We start from the raw sequence: 8898 nt of genomic DNA on the forward strand, positions 1-8898 counted from the left end.
AAGCACAGTAGTTGGAAGTTAAAAAAAAAAAAACACTTAACGAAAACTTTCAGCCAATTCGGATAATAATTGCGCCCTGTAGGGTCTCATGAATTCAAAATTCGAGATCGGTTTATATGGGAGCTATATCAGGTTATGAACCGATTTGAACCATACTAAGCACAGTAATTGGATGTTAAAAAAAAAAAACAATTCATGCAAAATTTTAGCCAAATCGTATAATCTTGACTTCTTAAGCGCCGTCTAGATGCTTAAGAAGTCAAGATTCGAAACAGGTTTAAAAAGGAGCAAGCAATATCAGGTTTTGAATTGATTGGGAGCATACTTGGCGCAGATCAATATTTCGCGGTGTTACAAACGGAATGACTAGATTAGTAAACCCCTACCCTATGGGGGTATAAAAATCCACAGGAAAATTGGAATACATTTTCAACTAATATTAAGCAGATATTTCCAAATTTAGAATACTACTCTCCAACATAGCATTATCGGGCGCAACGGATCGGCCCGTCCATACGTATTTATGCATATTGTAAAAGAAACTCGCATGTTCGCATGAAAGATTGTGTATCCCTTGTGGGAATGCCTGTGGCTTGCCTTACATAGTTTCATATACAAGAATTGAATCGCAGGCGAATAGCATTTTCGTGGACACAGAAAAGGTAAGACGATGTTGCAATATGTATTAGTGGGTATATTTTTATACCCACCACCGAAGGATGGGGGTATATTCATATTGTCATTCCGTTTGCAACACATCGAAATATCCATTTCCGACCCTATAAAGAATATATATACTTAATCAGCGTAAATATCTAAGACGATCTTGACATGTCCGTCCGTCTGTCTGTTGAAATCACGCTACAGTCTTAAAAAATAGAAATATTGAGCTGAAATTTGCACAGATTCTCTTTTTGTCCATAAGCAGGTTAAATTCGAAAATGGGCTATATTGAACTATATGTTGATATAACCCCCTTATAGACCGACCCGCCGATTTAGGGTTTTAGGCCCATAAAAGCCACATTTATTATCCTATTTTGCTGAAATTTAGTACAGTGAATTGTCTTGAGCCTTTCGACATCTTTCTGCAATTTGGCCCAGATCGGTCCAGATTTGGATATAGTTGCCATATAGACTAATCTCTCGATTTAGGGTCTTCCGCCCATAAAAGGAGCATTTATTACCCGATCAGTTAGTTGTATTAGGCCCTTTGATATCCTTCTTCAATTTGGCCCAGATCGGTCCAGATTTGGATATAGCTGCCATATAGACGAATCTCTCGATTTAAGGTTTTGGTGCCAGAAAGGGCGCATATATTGTCCAATGACGCCGAAATTTGTGACAGTTGTGTTGAGATTTGTGTTAGGCTTCTCGATATCTTTCTGCAATATGTTACAGATCGGTCCAGATTTGGATATACCTGTCATATAGACCGATCTCTCGATTTAAGGTCTTGGGCATATGAAGGCGCATTTATTATTCGATTTTGCTGAAATTTAGGATTATTTAGATAGGCACTTCGATATCCTTCTTAAATTTGGCCCAGATCGGTCCAGATTTAGATATAGCTGCCATATAGACCGATCTCTCGATTTAAGGTTTAGGGCCCATAAAAGGCGCATTTATTATCCAATTTCGCCGAAATTTGGGACAGTGAGTTGTGTTAAGCCCTTTGACAGCCCTCTGCAAGTTGGCTCAAATCGGTCCAGGTTTGGATATAGCTGCCATATAGACCGATCTTTCGATTTAAGGTCTTGGCCCCATAAAAGGCACCATTATAATTCGATTTCGCTCAAGTTTGACACAGTAACTTATGTTAGGCTTTTCGACACCCGTGTCGTTTATGGTTCAGATCGGTCTATATTTGGGTATGGCTACCATAAAGGCCACAATATTTTGTTCTACAAAATAGAACAATGTGACTTGAACTTAATAGACCAGTTAATATGAGTGCCGAATTTGGCCCATATCGGACCATATTTCGATAAAGCTGCTATATGGGCATAAATTATGCATTTTGCTCCGGACTATGGCAAAAGGTGGTTTACATACATACCCGAGGTGGTGGGCATCCAAAGTTCGGCCCGGCCGAACTTAACGCCTTTTTACTTGTTACTGGTAATATGGTGATAAAGCGCCCAGTAGCTGAGTTGGTAACGGGTTCGGAGGTTTGATTCATTGGTCTGTCGCTTCCGTGTCGGTTGTTCTTGGATTTTCGAGTATTGAATCAGTTCAATTGGTAAGGGATTTATAATTTTCCGAAACTTTCTTTACAAAATTTCTTCCAAATTTAATTGTCATAAAATATTGCGACTAGAAATGATTTTTAAAAAATTTTGAAAGTAAAATTTTTCAAAATTAAATTAAACGAATTTTCGTATATTTATAGTTTTTCGGGGTGTAAACTTTTATAAGTATTTATGCAATCGTATTTAAGTGTGCCATGGAAATCAAAGATCACGGTTTATTGAATATATAATTTTTAAAGCGAATCGATTTGAAAACTACAGTAATGAATTTGCCACGGAAGGCTAAGGAAAGACCGGAAAATTTAACGCGAAAATGTATTGCTATCAAAATGACTCTTTTCACATAAAATGTGATAGTTGTGATTTAAAATTGGATATCGGAGAACCAACAGAATTTGCCAAAGATGTAGCTAGAAAGGAGCTTCGCGAGACCCCGGAAAATGTGGCAAAGGGCTTAAAAGAATTGCGGCAACTTTTATTGGAAATTTTACCAAATATAAAAACCCGCAAATGGACTGTGGATTTGTTGTGATGAGTGTGAATTTAAGTTAGCCAACAGCAAAACGGCTTAGTTTTGTCACATTATCTTTGAGCATTTATAGACCATAATTTGCAATCTTTTATCAACTCTCACACCTTTCATAGCTTCCACAGTCCCATCTGCTTTACCCACTACTGGACTATCTGATGTCTTATGTTTTGAGCAGTTATGTTTTTGACTTGGACGTTCGGCCTCGCTTTGAAGATGTTATTTGCTTTTCGGCCTGTGGGTCTATTGGAAACACTACGGATATTATCAGTATGGCTTGGTCGGAAAACTCAGTGGAATCGAACTTTATACTGAAAAGAACTGAGGGTTCTCCGTAGGTTCCCAGTGAGTGTGACTCTGCTATAATCCTGGATGACATCGACATCAACTCTATGGTGGTTAGGTATATCGAATGGAGGGTAGACATTTGTTTAAAAAGGAGGCTAGCCTCAGTACAATCGTACTTTGTACTGCAATGAATTTCGGGTTCTTCGTAGGTTCCTAGCGGGTGTGACTTTGCTTCAATCCTGGATGACAGCGACATCAACTGTACGGTGGTTAGCTATATCCAATAAGCGGTAGACATTTGTGCAAAAGGGAGGTGTGGAAAGATGTTTGGCTAGCCTTAGTACAATCATACTTTATACTGCAATCAACTTTGGGGTTTCCGCAGGTTCCTAGCGGGTGTGACTCTGCTATAAACCTAGGTAAGCATTTGTACATAAGGGAGGTGTGGAAAGATGTTTGGCTAGCGTCTATTTTAGGTTTAGCACCAACTTGCAACCCTATCTTAGTTATGAGGATACGGTGCTACAACTTGTGAGTAGAAAATCGCTCATCCTTGGTCTAGACGCCAATGCATACATTGGATGTTGTTCTTTAAAATTACCCTATTGCTAACTTAACAGTTCCATAGCTAGTGGTTGGCAGGGAATGATTTCAGTGTGTGAGAAGGGGCTCTAGTGACATTGTCATAATGGCTGCTAATAAGGCGGAATTTGCCACTTACCAATTTGACTAGAGGGCGTGTGACCACTGGGGTGTAAGTGACCTTTATTCAATGAGAGTATGACTACTGTCAGAGACAGAGAGAGAGGCTTAACACAGATCTATCTAAGTGCTGGAAGCATCGAGACGTGAGCTGAGACTTGAGTGTGGAAAGTTTAGAGAGATTGATCAGCATTTTCTGATCAGCATTAGGTTTGGCGCCGACTTGGAAACCTATCTTAGGCATATCTGTATTTATATACCTATAGTATTTATATACCTAAGATAGGTCTTTTTATACCCTCCACCATAAGGTGGGGGATATACTAATTTCGTCTTTCTGATTGTAACTACTCGAAATATTCGTCTGAGACCCCATAAAGTATATATATTCTTGATCGTCGTGAAATTTTATGTCGATCTAGCCATGTCCGTCCGTCTGTCCGTCCGTCCGTCCGTCTGTCTGTCGAAAGCACGCTAACTTCCGAAGGAGTAAAGCTAGCCGCTTAAAATTTTGCACAAATACTTCTTATTAGTGTAGGTCGGTTGGTATTGTAAATGGGCCATATCGGTCCATGTTTTGATATAGCTGCCATATAAACCGATTTTGGGTCTTGACTTCTTGAGCCTCTAGAGTGCGCAATTCTTATCCGATTGGAATGAAATTTTGCACGACGTTTTTTGTTATGATATTCAACAACTGTGCCAAGTACGGTTCAAATCGGTGTATAACCTTATATAGCTGTCATATAAACCAATCTTGGGTCTTGACTTCTTGAGCCTCTAGAGGGCGCAATTCTTATCCGATTGGAATGAAATTTTGCACGACGTGTTTTGTTACGATATCCAACAACTGTGCCAAGAACGGTTCAAATCGGTGTATAACCTTATATAGCTGTCATATAAACCAATCTTGGGTCTTGACTTCTTGAGCCTCTAGAGGGCGCAATTCTTATCCGATTTGAATGAATTTTGGCACGTAGTATTTTGTTATGATATCCAACAACTGTGCCAAATATGATTCAAATCGGTTCATAACCTGATATAGCTGTCATATAAACAGATCTAGGGACTTGACTTCTTGAGCTTCTAGAGGGCTCAATTTCTATCCGATTTGGCTGAAATTTCGCAAGACGTTTTTTATTGTTACTTTTAATAAAGTACAAGTCGGTTCATAACCTGATATAGCTGCCATATAAACCGATCTAGGATCTTGACTTCTTGAGCCTCTAGAGGTCGCAATTATTATCCGATTTACCTGAAATTTTGTACGACGGATTCTCTCATGGCCATTAACATATGTGTTTATTATGGTCTGAATTGGTCTATTGGCCGATACAGCTCCCATATAAATCGATCTCTCTATTTTACTTTTTGAGCCCACAAAGGGCGCAATTCTTATTCAAATTGGCTGACATTTTACACAGGTCTCCAACATATAATTTAATTGTGGTCCAAACCGGACCATATCTTGATATCGCTCTAATAGCAGAGCAAATCTTTTCTTATATCCTTTTTTGCCTAAAAAGAGATGCCGGGAAAAGAACTCGACAAATGCGATCCATGGTGGAGGGTATATAAGATTCGGCCCGGCCGAACTTAGCACGCTTTTACTTGTTCTTACTTACGAGTATCTATCTACTTATACTTGGTTTAGACACCAATGCAACTTCTCCCTTCTGACCCAGCTTCTCTCCACCAATGCAACCAATACAACCAATTTGAGAGTGAATGACGAATAGGGCATAAGTGACCTCAATTCAATGAGAGTATGGTCACTGCCAGGTATAGAAGAATTCGTTTAATACAGATTGATCTAGGTGCTGGGAAGATCGTGATGTGAGCTGGGATCTTTATGAGGAAAGTTTTAGAGGGACTGACCAGTATTTTCTTTAGTTTGAAGCTGTGAATGATGTGCCCCTGGTCATCGCCGAAAGGCGTAGGTTCGATACCGACTTGGAGTTCTATCTTAGGTATATATATCTGTACATAATACCTTAGATAGGTCTCCAAGATGTCAGGGATAGACGAATTCGCTTAATAAATATTGATCTAGGTGCTGGGACGATCGAGACGTGAGCTGGGACCTTTATGTGGAAAACTTTAAAGAGACTAATCAGCATTTTCTTTGGTTTGAAGCTTTGAATGATAAGCTGCTGGTCAACGTCGAAAGGCTTAAGCGCTGTGCTCCTGGTTAACTTCGAAAAGTGTAGGTTTGGCACCGACTTGGAGACCTCCAAATCGGTGCCAAACCTACGCCTTTCGAAGCCAACCAGGAGCACAGCGCTTACTTACGAGTATCAATCTACTCATCCTTGGTTTTAGACACCAATACAACTTCTCCCTTCCGATCCAGAATTTGCTTTAAAGGCACTGACGAGTTATAGTTGTTGCTGTAGCCTTGCCAAATTGATTCATTCTGAGATGATTTTGACCCTGCTATCTCCAAATCAAGCTCAAGGAATCTAGTCGCTAATATAGGAGTGGTTCGGCGGACCAGGGACCATCTATGATCAACGGGTACTTTACTGTTGGAATTCTTTGTCCATTGACTATGACTTCAAGCTAAATTTAGATCTCTTTCATCCAGGTAATGAATAGTATAACTGATGTTTTCGTGAGAGAGATTTTCAAGTTGCGACTCGTGAAAAATTTTGCTAGGTCTTGGAGATAAAGCTCATCGATATTATTGCCTTTCGCCAGTATAGAGCAGGCAACGTCAGTCGGAGCTGGAAGGAATTTAGAGAGGTGGAGATTGAACAGAAGAGAAAACCACATAGGGAAGCTCCTTGATTATCTCTACGGGACGTCGATTTTGGGTTGCAAAACGCTACGTAAGATTAGAGATTTAGTTCATAATCCACCTCTTCGTCAAGTTCGGGAGATCAGACTTGTGATGTCATAAAAAGTGTGTTGTGTCTAACCATTTCAAATGCCTTTGAAAAGTCAAGGACCACCAGAACCGTTCGTTTGGGTTTTTTTATTGTTCCGGGATGAATTTAAACTGTGTAGGAGTTGTGCCACAATGGCGCAAAGGCAAGCATGTCCGCCCAATGTCCTGGTTCAAATCCCGACGTGAACATCAGAAAAATTGTCTGCGATAATGCTGGTTACATTTGCGATAATGCTGGCTACATTTGTGTGGTATCCTGTCATGTTAAAACTTCTCTACCAAGTGGTGTGGCTATGCGGCACGCCGTTCGGACTCGACATAAAAAAGGAGGCCCCATATTATTGAGCTTAAACTTTAATCGGACTGCACACATTGATAAAAGTGAAGTATCCCCTTTTTCTTAATGCAATGTTCATGAGAAATTTAGTAGCATTAAGTAGGAGTAGTGCCTCAAGTGTCTTTGCGACCGGAGATAGGAGAGAGATCGGTCGTATGACTCTCCTCGGTCGTTGTGTTTCCCTGGTTTAAAAACAGGGACCCCACCCCCACTTATTTTGCATACCTTAGGTATTGCTTGGGTGGAGATGGATAGTTTGAGGATATCCTTCAGGAATTCGACTCATACTTCGCCTACATGTTTGGCCATTAGCATTGATAGTTCGTCGGCGCCCACTGCCTTTTATGGCTCGGCCTTCCTTATGCGATGTCAACTATTACGTCGTACAAATGCTGACAGGCCATGTGTCTACAGCTACACTAAAAATTGTCATAGCGTGCCCCAGCTTGATTTACTAATAAGTTACAAAGTCATTCCATTACTGATCGAGGATTGTCTCACTGAGTCTGAGCTGGCAGGTGGAGCACCTGTGCGGCATGGAATTGTCACGACTTTCCTGGGAAGAAAAAATACCCTCTTCTGTCAGAGGGCAGCTATGCTGGCGTAATTGCTTGTGGGTAGCACTTTGTCTACAGATACACTACAAATGTTCATGACATGCCCCTGCTTGATTTGCTTGTGAGTTACAAAGCCGTTCCATTACTGAGGGAGGATTGTCTTACTGAGTCTGAGCTGGCAGGTGGGTATGTTAGGCTGCTCAAAGCGTTTTTTTTGGAGTGTCGTGATGACAGGTGAAATAAGAAATGCACGAGTAGCGACAATAGTCGAGTGACTTACAAATTTATTATTTTTGTTCGACTGTTGGAGACCTGAAGACAAGAGGCAAGCACTGACACAATGTCCTTGCTATGCTGGCTTTAGAGAACTAGGTGTAATGGGAATTGGCAAATGTAAAATTGTCCAAGAACATTCCATTAAGGAATAGGGGCCAACTTCCCACATCTCAATGAGTTCTGTCCGACTCAAGTCGAGCTCAATGATAAGGAACCTCTTTTTTATAGCCGAGTTCGAACGGCGTACCGCAGTGCTACACCTCTTTGGGGAGGATTTTGTACATGGCGTAGTACCGTACGCAGTTCGAATACTGGCGAAACATTGTAAAAAATTTTCAGCGGTGGTTATCCCCTCCTAATGGTGGTGGCATTTGTGAGGTACTGTACCATCTGCTATGGCAGCCAAGTAAAAACTTCTCCACAAAAAGGTGTCGCTCTGCGGCACGCCGTTCGGACTCGGCTATAAAAAGGAGGTCCCTTATCATTGAGCTTAAACTGGAATCGTACAGCACTAATTGATATGGCAGAATATTGTCCTGTTTCTTAATGGAATGTTCATGTGCAAATTTGCATTTGCAGTACCTCAAAAATGTCGCCAGAGTTAGGAGAAATTAACCACCGCTGAAAATTTCTTCTGATGTTCTCGCCAGAATTCGAGTCCCGGCATGCAGCGTTAAAGGCGTACATGCTAGCCTCTGCGGTACGGTGGCCCCCTGAAGACTATAGCTTGGACACTCCAATTTGGTCGGCGCTCTCTGCATCGGCTGGGCCTCTCTCCGTCCATTGGGCCTATTGGCGTGGCTGGGCCTTTTTGTTTGGGTGTTTTATAATCAATAAACTTAATCTTTCAATTGCAGATAATCCTGAACTTAACTGTCCTCTGGATAATGACTTATGGCTATTAAGTTTCCTAAGAATGGCTCACTTTTATCCTGAAGGGGCCTTGCAAAAGGTAGGTAGGAATTCGTTCACTTTAATATCTTTTCAATATCTCATTTTCCAGATACGCAATTATTTCGATTTTCGTCAAAAATATCCTGAGCTGTTTAAAGATTTAAATTTGGTAAT

The 8898-nt window shown here is 40.8% G+C and overlaps 1 long non-coding RNA gene across 1 annotated transcript; it reads left to right on the top strand.

Moving 5' to 3' along the window:
- The first annotated feature begins 3242 nt into the window (after window positions 1–3242).
- LOC106087036 (uncharacterized) lies at window positions 3243–8898 on the top strand. The gene is made up of 3 exons (XR_009397822.1): window positions 3243–3487; window positions 8688–8782; window positions 8834–8898. It is a non-coding gene; the product is annotated as an uncharacterized LOC106087036 (long non-coding RNA).

This window comes from Stomoxys calcitrans, chromosome 3 (genome assembly GCF_963082655.1).
Source record: "Stomoxys calcitrans chromosome 3, idStoCalc2.1, whole genome shotgun sequence".
NCBI classification, from domain to species: domain Eukaryota; kingdom Metazoa; phylum Arthropoda; class Insecta; order Diptera; family Muscidae; genus Stomoxys; species Stomoxys calcitrans.